The 18,617-nt window shown below is 52.4% G+C and overlaps 1 protein-coding gene across 3 annotated transcripts in view; it reads left to right on the top strand.

Moving 5' to 3' along the window:
• Positions 1-18,617, top strand: part of ZNF469 (zinc finger protein 469) — a 184,453-nt gene that overhangs the window by 89,438 nt on the left and 76,398 nt on the right. For all 3 annotated transcript variants that reach the window (XM_032121746.1, XM_032121743.1, XM_032121744.1), the window contains one exon: positions 8,322-8,430. The gene's annotated coding sequence lies outside the window, so the exon portion shown is untranslated. The remainder of the gene's footprint in view (positions 1-8,321; positions 8,431-18,617) is intronic.

Genomic DNA, 18,617 nt, shown 5'->3' with positions numbered 1-18,617 from the left:
CCTCCTGCCTTGGAGCAGCCAGGGGACGGGGGAAGCTGCTCCAGAGTGACCCAGACAGGCTGTGGGTGAAGCCTGTTGGGAGAGAGCCCCTCGGGAGGAGGCAGCTTCATCCCCGTTCCCACCAAAGCCGTTTGGCTCCCAGTTGCCAAAGCAGTGCCAAGCCCCAGTGACCTTTCAGCCGCCTCGCTGTGCTCCGAGGGTTTGCAGTGGAAAAAGCTCCTTCTTGGGAGGGAATCTTGCTCTTTCCTCCCAGGAGAGCCTCCAGCAGTGACTCAGCCCTTCAGCATCCCAGCTTCCCGGATCCCTCCGGTTTTTCAGCGGCTCCGAGGCTCGGGGAGAATCCGTGTGCTCGCCTCGGAGCCGGGCTGATGTCACCTCCTGCTCTGGCTTCCCTCAGCTTTCCAGGCTGCCCGGAGTGCACAGCTTTGATCTCAGTCTCCGTCACCGCTCCTGGCTCAAGCCCCGACTGGCTTCTCATAGAATGATGACATTTTAAAAAGGCTTTGGAATGACAGAGGTCCCGGAGGAGACGGAGGTGAAGCTCACTGGAAGTCAAGACCTGGCTTTCCAGAAGATCCAAGTCGCTGCCTGCCTGTTTCAGGCAGAGCTGCAAACCACAATCAGCATTTGGAACGGGAATTTTCATTTCCAGATATTTTCTGCAAGGGACCCTGCAGGGCAAACACTTTGAGAAGGAATTCTGGGATTCTGGGAAAAGTGGAAAAACAAGTACACCAAATTTGGGAAGGAGACAACTGCTCCTCAGTAAAAGAGGAGCTGGAAAATGAACTGGAAGATGTGTCCAAGCCCTGAATGGGAATCTGGGACAGATTTCCAATACCTCCATCAGGTGCTGATTTTACTTGGGATGAATGGATTGCCAGGTGGCTGCCGCAGACTGGATGGATCCCAAGGGGGCCCAGCGCCCTGGGAATGAGGGAGGTGTTGATTATCTCTGGTTGCTCCATCCCAGCAGAATTTTTTGGCCCTTTGGGGTGGAAAACTGCACCAACAGAGCACGTGGGAGCAGAGCTGAGCTTTTCCTTCCCACCAAATCTGTCCGTGATTTGTGCTGTGCCTGCTCAGCCCCGAGGAATTCCAGCGCTGGAGGATGGAGTTGTGTGGGCAGTGCTGTTAATGAGGCCACCGTGTTGATCAAACCTCAGCCTGGAACATTATCCCAGACAAATCCCTCTCTCCCTCTGCCCTGACTGAGTGGACAGACCAGAGAAGGTCCTCCAGGCTCATTTTTTGGGATTCAAAGAGAGGTTGAGCAGGGCTGGTGCCAGAGATTGCACAACTCTGCCCGATTCAAACCAGCTCCAGACCAGCAGTGGATGCCTGGTGAGGGCTCGTTAGGGATGATGAATAATTAGGTGTGAAATTTTCAGGAATGGCAGCTCCAGGGTTGCCGAGGAGCGTGGGAATGAAGGGAGGAGTGGGGAGGAATCCATTTAGCACCAGCTCAATCTGCAGGCTGGGTTTTCCGTGGGAGACTGGCAGCGCTGGCATGAGGAAAACAGGTGACTTGGGGAAGGGTTGGATTTCCTTCCCTTCCCCCCCAGCTTTTCCCCAGCGGTGCCGATCTGCCAGCTCTGCTCCGAGGAGAAGTGACACATCCAGCACTTCCAGCCAGGAACTCCAGCCCAAATCCCTGGCCTTTGCTAACAACTCAATGTTGTGTCATATTCCAGGCCACCCGTGAACCTCGGAGAAGTCCGAAATGCCAGGAAACCTCCCTGTCCAACTCTTCCAGAGGGACCAGGAAGCAACAGAGGTGGTCACAAGCTGCAGCTTGTGATGGTGCCACCACTCCCAGCTGTTGGGTTTGTGGTGGAGCCTCCATCTCTGGAGATATTCCAGAACCATCTGGACACAACCCAGTGCTCCGGGATGACCTGGCTCGGGCAGGGAGGTTGGACCAGATGAGCCATTGTGGTCCTGTCCAAACAGACCTATCCCAGGATTCTGTGACGTAGATAATGATGGTGAAGGTGTTTGCTGGGAAGGATGGAGGCAGGCTGATCCAGGATCGTTTTTCCATGCCTTTTAGCTGCTCTCAGGGCTGGAAGGAGGGTGTGATCCACGCTAACATCTCAGCAGATTCCTGGGAATTATCACAACAATCCCCTCTACTCCAGATGTGATAAGAGGTTTCAGACTGTTGCTTCCTAAATCAGCATCCAGGAAGGGACGCTGCTGCTCCCTGGGGCTTCTTCCATGGCTTCTGTCAGCCACAAGTTGAAGGGAAAACCCAACAATTCCTCTTCGTTGGAAATGTCCCCAGTCTCCAAACTATTTTTCCTGCCTGCACTCATCAGACATCTGCAAGGATCAAAGAGATTTCACAGTTTGGGCTTGTTTTTCAGTCTTGGGACTTTTTTCCCTAAAATCTGTCAAGTCCCCAAAGCCAGTGCCACAGGAATTGCTGAGCGAGGGAATTGTTTAGTGCAGCTCCTCGGACTCGTGTTTTACGTGGAAAATGTGTTGATTTGGGCAGGTGCCAACCAGGAAATTCCAAAAAGCTGGAGATGGCCCCATTACAAACAGTTTAACCAACCTCAGATGTCCCTTTGCTATCGGAATAGGGAGCACATGGTCCTGGAAATAATGAGATAATTAATGAATACACAGAAATTAAACCCTTTGGCTGTCTCTGGGAAACCCTGAATCCAATGGTTCCAGCTGAAATCTCCCCGTTGCCCCCGTTTGCCCTGGAATGGGCGTTTTTCCAGCAGCCTCTCAGGATCTGAGGTTGGATTTTGCATCTTTCCTCCTGAGGAAAAGCTGGATGAGAGGCGGAGGCAAAACAGGGATGCGGCTGCTCCAAGGCACAAGGAATTGGCGGGAGGAGGGATGTGGTTGGGAAAAGTGGGAGAGACGAGTGCCCATCCAAGGAGAGCTGCACTTCTCTCTTGTCTTGCCTGACTCCCGTCCTGCTGCTGCCACTTCGTTCCTGGAGCCTAAAAGCTGAGGGAAGGAGGAATTGAGGCAGGAAAATCTCGGGAAAACTCACGGCCCTCAAAGCAGGGAGCCTGGAGTTCCATCTCTCCTTTGGTATCCTGATAATCATGAACCCGTTTAAGGAGGAGACTGCTGGGAGCTCTCGTGGCTTGTAAGGAAATCAGGTCACTTGTTGTCGTGCCAGAAGATGGATCCAGGAGTCCCACTCTGGGCATCCAGCCATGGAAATACTGTCCCAGTTTTTCATTCTTGTGTCAGGGCTTCCGTTCCTGGGGTTGGGATCAACACATGGATCTGGACGTGTGTGTGTGTGTTTTCCCCTCAGAGGGAGGAGGAGGGAGAACAGTGTCCAAAGGAGGCGCCTTCAAAGTCATGAGGATTGGGAAAGGTCTTCTTCCACCTTCCATGGTGGTGGGAAGGATTGGAGATGTCAAGGATGAGGGATGTCCCCTATCCCATAGCTTGATGCTGAGTTATCTGGGGTCTGGAGGGGATTCCTACAGCCTTCTGCACTTCAGGGATCTCCACCCTTGGAGAATCCGTCTCTCTTGGAGCAGGGATCAGGAACACTGCATTCCCCGAGCCCGGGAGGGAGCAATGAGCTGTGCACTTGAACATCTTCAGCCCTTTCCTCGCTGAGCTCCAGCGTCGCTGTTTGACCTCGAGCATTCTGGGGAGATTGGAGCCATTTTTAGCTGCCGAGGGGGAGGGAGGGAGAGAGAAATTCCAGGAGGTTGGAGTGGCATCCCCGACACAATGGGAACTTTTCTTAGCAATTTTCCACTGTGCTGCAAATGGCAAAGATCATGGATATATTTGCGTGTCTCAGACTGTCCTGGGGAATTAACTTGCCCTGCGTTGGGGTAATAAATTTCAAATCACAATAATTTCAGCGTTGGGAGGGAGATCTTTGTTCTTACCTGGTGCTCAACCCCAAAAAACCCCAGGTTTAAGAAGCTGGATCCCTTAGTGGGACCAAGAGGAGGTGGCAGGTGGGCAGTGCCTTTGCTCTGAGGATGATTGCACTCCTCAGCCCAGTGGAACCTTGTACATTCCCAGCTGGAGTGACGATAAGAACGGTTTTTGCTCTGGAGTAAGTCAGGATTGGAGCAGATTTAGGCTTGGCTCTGTGCAGGACGTGCAGCTCTTGGCTGCCTGAAAGCAATTAGCCCAAGAAAACAAGGCAGAACCAACTGGGACTCGTTGCAGCTTCCAGAGCCATTGGATCAGGCTCTCCTTGACTCCAGGCCGTGGCCCTGTTGGGTTTTTTCCCCCCCAGTTTGAGATTTTGCCCAGTGCTTGCCGCAGGGGGAGTTGTGTGGTCTGGATGGAGCTGCCACGGGTGTCTTCCCTGCTGTGGGACCTGGAGCATCCCCAAAGCACTGGCTGAGGGCAGGGTGGAGGCTCAGAGGGTTCTGCCTCTCCTTGTCTTCACAGGTGGGAGGATTTGGACCCTTCTCCCAGGGAACAGGGCTTTGTGAAGGTGCTCAAGCTCTGGGATGAGATTCCTTGGGCTTGTAAACTGAAAGAGAGGAGGTTTTAGATGGGATATTGGGAAGGAATTCCTGGCTGTGAGCTGGGGGAAGCCTGGCACAGGGTGCCCAGAGAAGCTGTGGCTGCCCCTGGATCCCTGGCAGTGCCCAAGGCCAGGCTGGACAGGGCTTGGATCACCCTGGGACAGTGGAAGGTGTCCCTGCCCATGGATGGGAGTTGGAACAAGAGGATCTTCTAGATCTTTTCCAACCCAAACCACTCCATGATTCCATCAATACAAGCCAAGTGCTGTATGAATGAGACACCTCTGCTCTGCTGGTCCCAAACCCCATCCCTGATGCACGAGCCCAAGGGAAAAGGCACATTCCTGACAGCGGGAAGGTCGGAATGGCCTGCAGAGCATCTGTTTGTCCGTTCTGCTCCCAGAAAAGTCCTTCCCGTTTGGTACATCTGGACAACAAATGCGCCCTCCTGGGGAAACTCAGGTTCGACCTCTGCTCCTTTTGTGGAAGAACAAATTGAAGACAAACGTGGAACATTTGCTCTGGGAATCTCCTGTCAGCGCCACGGAGAGGTCGGGAGCTGGCTTGGCTGTCCTGCTCCTGTCACGGATTTATGGAGACGTGGCTGGAGATGCACGGCCTGGAGCCCATTCCTTGTGTTTGGCTGAGGCTGGGGAAGACAGAGCCGCTCTCTGAAGCAGGGGAATTGAGGATGTTGTCATTTTAGATCCCTGATTATCGGTGTTCATGGGAGCAGCGAGTCCCACCGCGTGCCAGGCCAATGGGATCTTCCATGGCACGGCTGCCATCGGGATCTGCCCCAGGTCCTTGGGTTCATGGCTTGAGTTGCTGAGATGATGAACATTGATCCAAGAGCGCAATTAATTACATTTATTAAATAATTGGGTGCTTTCTCCTCCTTCCGCTTTGCACCCACAGGGCTGGTGCCAAGCTCTGCACAGACTCTTGCACAGGCAAGGCCTGGATCCAGCTTTTCCTTTGGATTATGGATTTCAACCAGCCAGTTTCATTTTTTTGGGTTGGTTCATGGCTCTCTTCCAGTTCCCGTTGGTTCTTCCAGACAGGCCCCGGGGCCTTTCCTTTTGTGCCAAAAACTGGAGATTTGACAGCCAACCAAAACAACTCCATCCCTTCATCCCATGTCACTCCTGGAAAATTAAGGAATGTCTCTTCTTTTTTTGTTATTATTTGTGACACAACTTTGGTTTAGAACACAAAGCCTGCTCTGCATCCTGCCACTCCAACACTGTCCCAGATTTCGGCAGCAGATCTGGTGGCAGATGGTCCCAAGCAGATGGGTTTAAGCAGATGGGTTTAATTAGGCCAGACTCAGTGGCAGATCCCTGGGATGCTCAATCCCTGCCTCATTCCCTCCTTTCTTCAGCCATCAATGAAGCCATTGAGAGAACCTTTAATAAAGAAACAACACAAAACCATTTTTGGACAGGCAGTGGGATGGAAAATGACTCATAGGGAAACAGGGATGAAGTCCACTCTAGGATTAGGCATTCCATGTGTCGAGTTTCTGTTGGGTCTCCAGGAATGCTGTGGTTTTTCTCTCAGGATGATGCCAGCGTGGAATGATGTCAGTGTGGAGAATTTGGTCAGGAGGAGCTGGTGGAGTCTGGTGGTTACTCACAAATACAGGTCTTTCAACATCTGGGAAATCCGTGACCAGCGCTTTTTGGGAGGCTCCAGGCAACTTCAGTGTTTCCAGCCAGGCTGAATGCCATGAAAGCTGCTGGAGTCATGCTTTCTCTCCTCCCTCATTTTTGTAGGACCTACTTTTTTTCCCTTGGGATTGGGTGCAAACAAACTGGGCAGGGCTCTTTGTGTTGGTTTAGTCCTACCAGAGGATGGATCCAGTCCTGGGAGGAACGTGCATGATATTGATGGGAACGACGAGGAAAATCCTTAAGGGATGGAGGAAAAGCGGGAGAAATATCCTGCACAATTAAAGTTGGGGACCCAGTGGGTGGTGGGCACCAAAAAGGCTTTGGAAGGAGAAACCTTAATCCATTAACCCTTGATCCTCCTGTGTGAATATTGATGGGAAAAGGGACATTTCTAGGGGCACTTGGACTCGTTCCAGCAACTCATCTGCAGAGTTAAGGAGATTCCTGAGGGGAATGGTGCCCGGTTTCCCTTTCCTTGTATCCTGTGATCCTTGTTTTCAACACTGTAATCCCTAAACCCACAGCTGTATCCAATTTTTTAGGAGGTGCTTCCTTCCCGTTATTTATGTGAATTGATCGTTCGAAAGGGAGAAGAATAAAACACTTTCAAAATTTTGTTTGCCAAAACTTTCTCCTGAAAAATCTCCTGCCCATGAGCTTGTCTGGAGCAGGGATTAATTAATGAGTAATTAATTAGCTTTAATTTTCCTACCATGGCAGTCTCTACCTGCTGCATAATTGACCTTAACACCAAATTAATGGGAAATATAAACATAACCCCCTAGAGTATTTGTAAATATTATAAAGAAATTATTGGAGAATCCTGGAATGGTTTGGGCTGGAAGGGACCTTAAATCTCATCCCATCCCACCCCCTGCCGTGGGAAGGGACAATTCCCACTATCCCAGGTTGCACAATCGTTGTTGTTGGCACCTAAATGTGGATTGGTGGGAAAAGGAGGGAAGAGCCACCAGTTGGGCTCCTTTCCAGGGGCTCCCAGTGCTGGGATGAGCTGCTGCATTCCCGGGATGCGGCAGCATCCAAGTGGTGCAGGAACAACGTGGCCCAAGGACAGCATCAGCCAGGAGAAGCCCTTCTGGCCACATCCCATCATGGGAATGGCATGTGCCATTCCTTCCATCCAGTTATTCTTCATGGGCTCGTTGACCTGGAACTAAGCTCTCGGAAAAGCCGGGATTCCAGCCTGTCCGACTGCGAGCAGGGAGCGATGAGGCTCCAGGGCAAGGGGCAGACGTGTGGGGGAAGCCTGCGTGCCATTCCCATGGATGTTTTTAGGGGATTAAAGAGGGAATGATCGTTCTCCAGGCCTGTCTCGAGGTTGAGGAATTACCTGTAGGGGCTGCTGGAATCCACTTTTGGATGACTGGAGATTTTTTCCTATCTGCAGTGACAGGAGGCGAGTCCAGCAGGCTGCAAACGGCCCCGGAGCTGTCAGAGGAATGATGGCCGCTCCCCGTGGCTCCATGGAAAGCTGATCCATGGCTGGCTGCACTGGGAGCTGGGAAAGGTTCTGCCCCTGGCCATGGACAGACCTTCCATGGGGAGCCTGGGGACAGGGGACACCCAGCCTGTGCCTCAACCTGGGCTCTGGCTGCTCCACCACTTGGGTTCGGAGAGGAAGGGAGGATGAGGAGGACTCGGTGGAAATTCCTGCCTTTCCTGAGGTTCGGTGTTGCCGGATCTCCGGGAAACGCCCCCATTTAGCACAGGGAAGATGGTGTTGGAGTGGGACAATTTGGGTCTCCATCACTTAGGTCATCTCTGTGGGTCTGGAGGAACCACTCCTCCCAAGGGCCTGGCTAGGAACTGGAATGATGGGAAGTGTTTGGGGCAAGAACTGGAATTTTGGGAGCTCTGAGGAGCCCTAATTCCATCCACAGCATCATCCCAGATGTGCAACTTGCTGGGAAACCCTTCCCAGCCCCATTCCTGGAGGACAGGGATCAGTTCCACTGTCACAAGGGACTTTTGCTCTGCCTTGCAGCTTTTTCTCCTCACATTCCTCGGGTGCTTTGCCTTGTTGCTGTTCCATTGCTGAAATCCCTGGATAAAGAGAAAAGTGGGAAAGCAGAGGAGCAGCAACACAGATCTTTCTGTTTGCTGAAGAAATTGGCTTAATGAGTGTTTTTTATTCATCCCAAAGGTGTCCAGGGGCAGACAAGGGGCTGGGACTGGAGCAGGAGCCTGGATTAACACCGAGGCCATCCTAGGCAGTGCTGCTTCCCACCGGAGCGTGGATCCTGCTGAGGACGGTAAGGAAACAGCTCCTTAATTTTTCCTGGATTGGTGAATCGGGTGACCCAGTGGAGAACATTTTCTATGTTGTGGACTTTGCTTATGAGGTCTTGGTTGCTGTCAGCCCCCCTGGCTGCTCCCTGATTCCTGCATCCATAAGGAGTGAGCCGTCCTTCCCCAGTTTCTGGATCTGTTGATTGCGTGTTCTTGGGATATGATGCCTTTTATAGGGTGAGCCCGAATTATCCCGCACCTTCCCAAAGAATTCCTCTGTAGGAACCCGTGAAAGTCAGCGCTCAAATCCTGCATTTGGGAAGCAGGGAATACCTCAGGTGGAATCTTGGCCATTGAGGTTGGATGTGTGACGTTGTTTCCAGGTTTTCCTGGACACTCCAGGAGAGAGCTCAGGGTCCCGTGTGGGGAACACTCTCTGTGTTTTCAGGGTGGAAGGATGTGTTTGCAGCCCAAAATCCGACCTCATTTTTCCTTGTGCTGTATCATTCCCAATCCAGCATCCCAGGCTGCCTGGTTTGCAAATCCAGGATTTTATGGCACTTCTTTCCTGCAGGAAAAAGAGAATGGGGGGAAGGGGAAACCAAATAACTCTAAAAGTTGAGTATCACTGAGCAGCCTCCAAGTAAGGGGTGCTCCTGCAACGGCCTCAAGGTGTGCCAGGGGAGGTTTGGGTTGGATTTTAGGGAGAACCTCTGCATGGAAAAGGTTGTCCAACCCTGGCAGTGGTGGAATTGCCATCCCTGCAGGGATTTCAAGGCCGTGTGGATGTGGCACTTGGGGACGTGGTCAGCGGCGGCCTTGGCAGTGCTCAGGGAATGATGGCTTGGACTCAGTCTCAAGGGCTATTCCAATCTAAGCGATTCCATGATTTAAAAAAATACAGGAGAGAGATGGAGGTTTATGGAGGATCCTGTGCTGTGCAGAGGTTTTGGACCTGGGCAGGTCTTGTGGGCAACCCTAAAAAAACCCCAAACCTGGATGTGTTTGGGAACAGGCACAAAAAGCCATGGAAATGAACCATTTCCCTTTCCAGCTCCCCGGGAGTTGGAACTGGTGTGGAAAAAGATGTTGTGAGTTACTGGTGATGAATGAGCCTCTGGCGGCCCCATTAATCAGCGCTAATCGTCGGGATTGTTTGGGGAGCGGGAATTCGTCTGGGCCGGGGTTGATTCCTGTGTGGAGCAAATGGCTTTATCAGGATCTGCTCCGGAGTTGGACAGGAATTCCTGATGTTTGCTTGACTGTCTGATGACTCAGGGAAATCAGGAGAGCCCAGCAGAGCTTTTGCTGGCATGGGGAGCTCCAGGGAATCCTTCCAAAAGCGGCTCCAGAGGCGGATTCACATCCCCGTTGATTCTTGGGGGATTTTTCCCGGGGTTTGTAGCTCTGATTTTGATTTCTTTACTTCTGCTGAGTGTGTGAGTTGGCATCTGGGCATCTCTGTGGTCCAGAGGTGTGATTCCAAGAGGATGATTTATTCCAAGTGATTGCTCCATGAAAATCCTCCCTCCAGAGGCTCCACAGCAATTCTGTATCGTTTCCGCTCCTAAATCCCTGTAAGGGATCTTTGCTTGTTCAGGAAAATCCCCCCCCCCCCCCCCCCCCCCGCTTTGCAAAACGTAGGTGTGACAGAAAAGGTCATTCCAGAGGTTTTATCCAGCTTTATTCCTGTAAAACCAGGGAAACTCCTCATCCAGGAGGCTGGAGAGGGATTCAAGGTCAAAAGCACGAGGTGAATTCCCATTTTATGGTCCCACAAGTTTCAGGGACAACTTCCATGCAGAGAATTCCCATCAAGCTCAGTGGGAGGATCCCACCACGCCAATTAGAGCCTCCCAGGATATTGGATTTATGGAAAAGCTGAACATTTTGTGCTCTTTCTGCCCTGGTTTCCTTGTGCCGGCAAGAGGAACGGGAAACTCCTTAGTGAGCCCTGATCCCTGGATCATCTGTTCCGAAAGCAAAGCTGGACAGAAGGAAAACAGGAGGAGGGAGATAAAAAGTTATATCCCAGTTTATACTGCAGGGTTGGGAAAGGTTGATGGGAACACCGGAGCAGCCGAACCACTGGGAATCACAATTTTAGGGAAGCAGCAGCCCAGGAGCAGCTCTTGGCCAGGGATTGTTCCACCAACCACAATCCACATGAACATTTTTCATGGTGGAATTGGGACTATGGTGCAGAAAAATATGGAATCAGGGAAGAAAAATGCCCATCAAGTGCCGTGGAAATCCCCACTCCCTTCCCAGCCCTGCCCCCATCCCCGTGCAAGAGCCCTTACGGACCTCGTGTGTCAGCCAAGGCTCGGCTTTGGGGTTTTCCCTTTGTCTCAGCGCTCCAGGGATCTTTTGGCCGTGCAATTCCCGAGGTTTATTTGCTCTCCTGAGGAGCTGATAGCTGGATCTAGCCCCAAAATCAACACTTTGGATTGTGCTGTTTGTTTAATGACCTTCCCTCCCTTCGCGGTGATTAAGTCTGTCTGCGGGCGGCTGTTCTGCTTAGCATTAAATTCCCGTTATTTTGGGAGGTTCCTTTCCACACTGCGTCCTCCCAGTTGCCTTCCTGGAAGTGAGGAGGGTGGCTTTGGATCCAGGTTTTCCTCCTCTCCTCCCTGATCCTGCATTGTAATTTTCCCTTCCTGGCTTGCGAGCAGCTTCCAAATTCTGCCTCTTGGAGCGCGAAAATCCCCCCTGGAGTGAGAGGCTTTCTCCAGGAAAGCCCAAAACCTTCCTGCTGCTGTGGGAAAGATGCTCCAGACCTGCATCCCTCGGATATCCCAAAATCCGGTCCCTTGCAGAACATCCCAGGATGGTGGTGGGCACCAAGGCTCGAGGACTTCTTGGTCTCTGTCCATGTGTCCCAACAAACGATGGCTCCAGTGGTGACATTTGGGATTCAGGGTTGGGTTGGGATTCAGGGTTGGGTTGGGATTTTCCCGATGTGGGATTCGGTGGAGGCTGAATCCGGGAAGGGACAGCAGGACTGAGGCCTCCACAGCAGCCCTGCTCCACCTGGAGGTGAAACCAAATTCCAACGGAGCTTGGGGCCAGCTGGGATTCGTAGGGCAGTGGCTCATCCTGAAAAAAACAAAGGGGAGAGATTTCCCTGGTGCCGGCCTGGAAGCGGGGTTATGGCGAGGAAGAGAATCCAGGGTGGAAAAGCAGAGGGCTGTGGAAGTGTGAGGAGCTGTTCTGCTAGGAGAGGAGGCTCCAGGATCCATCCCAATCCCTGCTCCTTCTGCCGGGGGACTGGTGAGCTCTTTGGGTCCAGCTGTGAGGACTGGAATTATGGGATCTCCCCAACTGGAATTATGGGATCTCTCCTGATTGGAATTAGGGATCTCCCCAATTGGAATTATGGGATCTCCCCTGATTGGAATTATGGGATCTCCCCAATTGGAATTATGGGATCTCCCCTGACTGGCATTACGGGATGTCCCCGGTTGGAATTATGGGATCTCCCTGACTGGAATTAGGGATCTCCCCAGTTGGAATTATGGGATCTCCCCTGATTGGAATTATGGGATCTCCTTTCCCCAGGCATGGGTTTCATTTGGCTTTGAGGGCTGAAGTTTTCGTGCTCTTGCTCCCTATTTGGAGCGTATATCCCAAATATCTCTAATGAACCCATCCCCAATTCCTGATGTTCTCCCTTCCAATATTCAGCCTTCTCACCACTCATGGGTGATTTACAGAACCCTCGTTTTCCAGTTTGGAGCAGTTTACGGGAACGGAGTCGCCCAGATTGATCGGAATTCCAATTCCAAGCACTCCGGACTTTGGGGGAAGTTGGGGCAGTGGTTTGAGAGGTTTTTTGGGATAACAGCCCCCTGTTAGCTCCAAAACACAGCAATGATCGAGCCAGGGATTGGATCCCCAGAATCATGGAATGGTTTGGATTGGAATTTGGTTAAAATTGATCTGTTCCAACTCCACCTTCCACTAGGTCACGTTGTTCCCGCAATCCAAAACCGAAAAAAAACCCCTCTGCTCCCTCTGGAGATATTTTACACTTAAATATTGCTCTGAGGGAAACAAATCCCGAATTTATGTGGAAAACCACCCAAAAATGGAATCATCTATCCTGCAAGACTTCCAGGAAATTAGCACAAGTGAATTACCCCAAACGAAATTACCCCGCCCGGAGCCCGTGCGTTCCCTGGGAGGGTTTGGAAGTCGGCGGAGAAGGCTCAGAGGCTTTTTTTTTCCCCTTGGAAATTTAATGGATCTCATCATTTCGCAGAGCCCTGTTGGAAATAGGAAAGAACCTGCCTTGTCCAATTAGGAATTAGAAGGAGAGCAGCAACAGGGAGAAAGATTTCTATTTCTCTGGAAAAAAAATGGAAGGAAAGAAAGGAAAGTGAATTTGTTCTTGAGCTCCATGAAATCCTGCTGAACTGGGAATTATCTTGTGCTGAACTGGGAATTCTCTCCTGCTGAACTGGGAATTGTCTCCTGCTGAACTGGGAATTCTCTCCAACATAGCAATATTTGCTGGTACCAAGAAAAATGCTGGGATTTTGTTGCCAAAAATGAATTTAAAATGCACCAGGGTGAGGATGGAGGGAAAACCAGGAGGGATGTGGTGGTGGTGGGGGCAGCTCTTCCAGAATCCAGGCACACATTCCCCAAAATCTGAGGAGAAGCCCAGCACCTCATTTGGGATATTTAAGCATTTACTGCTGCCTCAGGAAGCAGGAAATTCCTGCTGCTAGGGGGGAAGCACGGAGTTCACCGGGACAAACGGGGAGGATGAAAGAGGTTTGGAAAGCGCGCTCAATCCTGATGGGGTGGAGCAGCCTCTGGATGGTGACTGATCATCCCACGGGCACGGGTTTGGAGCAGGGATATCCGATGGCTCAGGGAAAACTGGTCCAGCTGGTGGGGTTGGAGGTGCCAGTGGCAGCTCCAGGCAGCTCCAAACCCCAGCCCAGAGCTTTTCCCAAGCAAAGCTTTGGATTGTCGTAAAAATCGCGGCGCTGCCTCCGGATAGGCTCAGCCTTTGGAGTTTCTGAGCTGTGTTTTCCAGCTGGGCTCCAGTTCCTTCTGGAATTGCTGGAATGTGCCTGTGCAGCCGTGTTGTCCCTGCCGTGTCCTGCTGGCTGTGAGGAGCCGTCGGAGGGGAGGGAAGGAAAGGTCCAACATCTCCGGCATCAGGTGCATGGAAAACAGATCCCGGTTCTTGTGGCAGCCCGGCACAGCCCTGGAATGGCAATCCTGGAATGGCAATCCTGGAATGGCAACCCTGGAATGGCAACGCTGGAATGGCAACACTGGAATGGCAATCCTGGAATGGCAACCCTGGAATGGCAATCCTGGAATGGCAATGCTGGAATGGCAACGCTGGAATGGCAATCCTGGAATGGCAATCCTGGAATGGCAACCCTGGAATGGCAATGCTGGAATGGCAACGCTGGAATGGCAATGCTGGAATGGCAACCCTGGAATGGCAACGCTGGAATGGCAATCCTGGAATGGCAATCCTGGAATGGCAATGCTGGAATGGCAATGCTGGAATGGCAACGCTGGAATGGCAACGCTGGAATGGCAATCCTGGAATGGCAATCCTGGAATGGCAACCCTGGAATGGCAATGCTGGAATGGCAATGCTGGAATGGCAGCCCTGGAATGGCAATGCTGGAATGGCAGCCCTGGAATGGCAGCCCTGGAATGGCAATCCTGGAATGGCAGCCCTGCAATGGCAATGCTGGAATGGCAATGCTGGAATGGCAATGCTGGAATGGCAATGCTGGAATGGCAGCCCTGGAATGGCAGCCCTGGAATGGCAGCCCTGGAATGGCAATGCTGGAATGGCAATGCTGGAATGGCAGCCCTGGAATGGCAGCCCTGGAATGGCAGCGCTGGAATGGCAATGCTGGAATGGCAATGCTGGAATGGCAACCCTGGAATGGCAATGCTGGAATGGCAACCCTGGAATGGCAGCAGGGGAAATGCAGGGAGGGAGGGTGGCTGTGGTGATGGGGGGGGCTGGAGCTGCTCTTTCCATGGGGTTCAGCTCTTCCAGCTGCTTGGATCCTGCTCTCCAGAGCAGGGAAACTTTTCAGGGAGAGATCTGGAGTGACAGGATAAAAGGGAATGGCTTCCCACTGGTGATGGGATATTGGGAGGGAATTGTTCCCTCTGAGGGTGGGCAGGCCCTGGCACAGGGTGCCCAGAGAAGCTGTGGCTGCCCCTGGATCCCTGGCAGTGTCCAAGGCTGGATGGGGCTTGGAGCAGTCTGGGATAGTGGAAGGTTTCCCTGCCTGCCCGTGGCCTTTCCATGAATTCTGTGAGCCAGCACAATCCGTTGGATACTTTGCTGCTGGCACATCCTGCTGGGATAAAGGGCACCCATGCCCTGCTGGTTTGGTCACCCCAAACCCCTTTTGTGGACGTTCCTTGCAGAATTCCTGCTGCTTTCTGCCTGTGCCCTCCTCTCCCTGGCAGCTCCATCCCTGGTTTTTCTCCCAGTGAAGTTCACTCCGAGGTCACTGCACTCCAGAGGGGTTTTTGCCTTGCTGTTACAGTGGGGAATTCTCTGGCTCAGCCTCTCTTTGCTCCCAGTGGAAGCTCCTTGGCAGGTGAAGCGCGGATTCACCTGCCTCACCTCAGGCAGCTGAGGCAGACACCAAACCTGAGCTGATCATCCCAGAATAGCCATGGAAAGGCACCTGGAATGTCCTAAAGCAGGTGGTGTGGGATCTGTGTGAGCATCAGGAGTTCCCAGGACACGGGGCATGAGAGGATGCAAATTCCAGGCTCTCCTGGAGGTGTCTGAGCAGCCTGTGGGTCTCCAGGGGAGGGACTCAGTGCAGGAATCCCTGCAGGGATTTGGGATTTCTCTGGAACCTCCTTGAAATTCCCAAGGGCAATCCCTCTGTATGAGGCAGGAAGGTTTCCCAGTCTCAGAACATTTTGCTGCTGCAGCACCATCCCAGTTAAGCTCCCAGCACTTGGAATGAACTGCTCCAGGACTTTGTCTGGACAGGCAGCTTTCTGCCCCAAAATGTGGTGGTTGGATATGAAAAGATTTTTGGCTTCCACTGAAATTATTGGAGTGCTGGATTGGATGTGGGATGGACTCAGATTCCCCCAGCTCCCTGTCCAGCCTTCTCCCCTCTTCCCTAAAGAAATCCCCCTCCCAAACAAAGCTCTGTTATGTCTCGTTGTCTCCTCTGGCACTTGGAATTGCGAGTTGTTCCCATCCCTCTCTTTGGCATCCTTCCATGCTCTCCAAGGCTCTGTTGGTTTTGCAGTGATTTTCCCACTCTGGGACTTGACTCCAGGACCATGGGAAAGGCTCCGTGGCTGGGATGGGGCAGGGATGTGGCTGAGGAGAGGCACCTCGGACCCTGCAGGGGCTGTGCTGGGTGAGGAGCACAGAGGAGGTGAAGCACCCACCAGGATCTGCTGGGAGCCTGGAAAGAATCCACATTTTATTCCTCTTTTTCTTCTTCAGACACATCAATCCTCGCTTTGGCATGGCACAAACGTGGCCATCAGGCACACGTGTCCTTCTCCTGGGGACAAAACTCTCTGGGGCCGGGCTGGGCACTGGCTGTGTCCAATAATTCCAGAGAATTACCTGGCAGAGTTCCCAGCATTATCAGGTCATGGAATCGTGGAGAGTTTGGGATGGGAGGGACCCTTAAAGCTCATCCGGTCCTGCAAGGAGCAGGGACACCTTCACCAAGTTGCTGAGGGTGAACATTTCCAGGGAAATGTGAAGCATTCCAGACTGGGAACTGCAGTGGATGGAGAAGATCCCGAGGCAGAGCCCCCCAGCAGAGCCAGGAGCTGTGGGTGACGTTTCCCGTGGGGCCAGGAGACACCACGGCAGCTCCCTCGGGAAAAGGGGGATTGGGAAAATACCCCACAGCCTTTTTTTCCAGCTGGAAGTCTTTCCCTGAAGCTGGAATAAAGAAAGATTTCCCCCAAGGAGAGCGATAGCCGTGGATATCACGGCGTGAGGCTCCTGCTGGTCCTGCTGTGCCTCAATCCTGCTGGAATCTACAAACCTGGGCAAAACGAGGGTTTCTCCTTGACTCCGCCGCTCCCTCTGGAGGTTATTCCCAATCCGGTGCATTTCTTGCAGCAAAGGAGGTTTCCTAATCCCTGGGTAAGATCTTCCCTGCCCTCCGTGGAGTCATTAATTCCATCTGCTGCAATCCCACTTTAATTGGGTTAAATTAGTGCACGCCAGTCCCGGGAGTGCTGGAATAAAGCTCTTCATTGTGTGAGGATGCCGAGTGCTGGGCGGGATCCTGGTCCTTATCTCTTATCTCCTGCTCTGTCTCCCAGTGCATCCTGTCTCCCAGTCATTCCCAGGGCCAGCATTCCAGCAATCCCCAGTTCGATGCTCCACGTGGCGTTGAAACCTCGTGGTTGTGGCTCGGCTGCCAGAAAAAGCGGAGTTAAAATTAATCAGAGTTTAATGGGACTTTAATCAGATTGAAATCAGAGTTTGAGCGCTCGTGTTGTGCCAGGTGTGATTGATGAGGATCCCAAATTCTGTGTGATGCCCTTTTTCCTAAATCCCCACGTCCCTTGCCCTTATCCCCACATCCCCTGAGCTCCGCTCGTTGTAGGACCAAGAGCTGCCGCAGCTTTGTCAGGAGCGGCTGGTCCGTGGAAAACCTGGCTTTGAGCGTGGGGATGGATTCAGGGATTCACTCAGGTGCTCTGCAGTGAGCAGAGAATCCGGACAGGATGATCTGAGCGTGGATTGTCCCAGTGCCAGCCCCGCCTTGGAGGACACCAGCAATCCCAAAGAAACCTCGGCTCTCTATTCCAGCTAAGCCAAGACACAGATTTAGACAAAATAATAAATGTCCAAGTCCATTTTCCTGCTTCTTTTCCTTTAACGCATCGTGAAAGGTCTTTGAACACAATTCCAAGCCCTCTAAACAATCCCATATCCCCCCTCCTCCCGCTCCGATGCACCTGAGCTCCCCTCCAAGAGCCGCCCTGGCTTTGTTCCCAAAAAAACAACTGGGAAATCTTCCCTTCCATAACCTTCCCATCCTTTTCCAGAGGATCCTTGCTCGGGCCCAGCCTGGGATCCAGGCATCCCCCCAGCTCTGCTCCTTCGTTCTTTCAGCGCTGGAATTCAGCTTCAAAAGCTTTGTCTGAGTGATCCGGGTGTTCCTGGCTGCGCAGCTTCCAGAGGCTCATCCATGGAAAACAGCAATGGGAAAAACAGATCCAGGAGGTTTTCAGTCATAAAACACAGCCATAAAATGCCCTCGGTGACCAGAGTTCACAGGCAGGACAAGCCATCTGGGTTTTCCTGGGTTTTGGAGGATAATCATGTTTTTCATGGATTATTGGGATAAGATGGAGAAAACAAAGCCAAAAAAACCATCTTCAGTCCCTTAAGATTCTGGCATCCCATCTTCCCGACGTCCCAGATCCCGGGAGAGCCGGAGCTCAGGCTTGGAGATGCCCAAAGTGAGGAAAAAGGGCAGCCCCGAATGAGTTCTGGCTGTTCCCACACAGCCGATTTAAGGAACTGTCTGGGTGCCGGAGGGAAGTGCCGGGAATTCCCGGCTGTCCTGGGATCCCGGCTGTTGGACAATGACCCCCGAGCAGCTCTAATTGCAGCTGCACTAACGAGCTTTTCCCAAGCCCCACATCCCGGCTCTCCCTCTCCTTCCCCCCATGCCATTCCTGCTTCCAGCACCGCTGTGTTTTCCTTAATTTGCCGTTCATCCCGTGACGATCTTTAATTAAGGAACGAGGTGCCGCATCCTGGGCAGAGCGCTGGGAGCTCGTGGAGCATCCCTGGCTGTGGAAAAGCTCCCGGGAATATCTGCCTTTGCCATCAGGGATCGTTTATTTGCGGGAAGCAACAGCCGGAGAGCTCTTGTTCCACACTTCCCACTTGTCTCAGTCACGGAGCTTTTCCACACCTCGGCATTCCTGGCAACCGGAGAGTTCCCTCTGGAGCTGTCCTGCCGTTTTCCTGCCTCTCCACATCTTCTGAGGGAAGTTTCTGCCTCTCCTCCCGCGCTGTCACCTCTGGGCAGGGACACGGGGGTGGCTCCAAGCCTCTGCATCCTCCTTGTGCTCCAGGAGCAATTCCTGTGCCACTGTTCCATCCCCAGCTCCGGGAAAAAGAAGGGAAGCAGGGCAACATCCACCTGTGGATGTTTTAATTGATAAGAGAGTTCAGACCTGTTAATTCATT

This window comes from Corvus moneduloides, chromosome 12 (genome assembly GCF_009650955.1).
Source record: "Corvus moneduloides isolate bCorMon1 chromosome 12, bCorMon1.pri, whole genome shotgun sequence".
In the NCBI taxonomy this organism is placed as follows: domain Eukaryota; kingdom Metazoa; phylum Chordata; class Aves; order Passeriformes; family Corvidae; genus Corvus; species Corvus moneduloides.
Note: the sequence above shows the minus strand (reverse complement) of the source record. Positions and strands in the feature narration are given on the sequence as shown.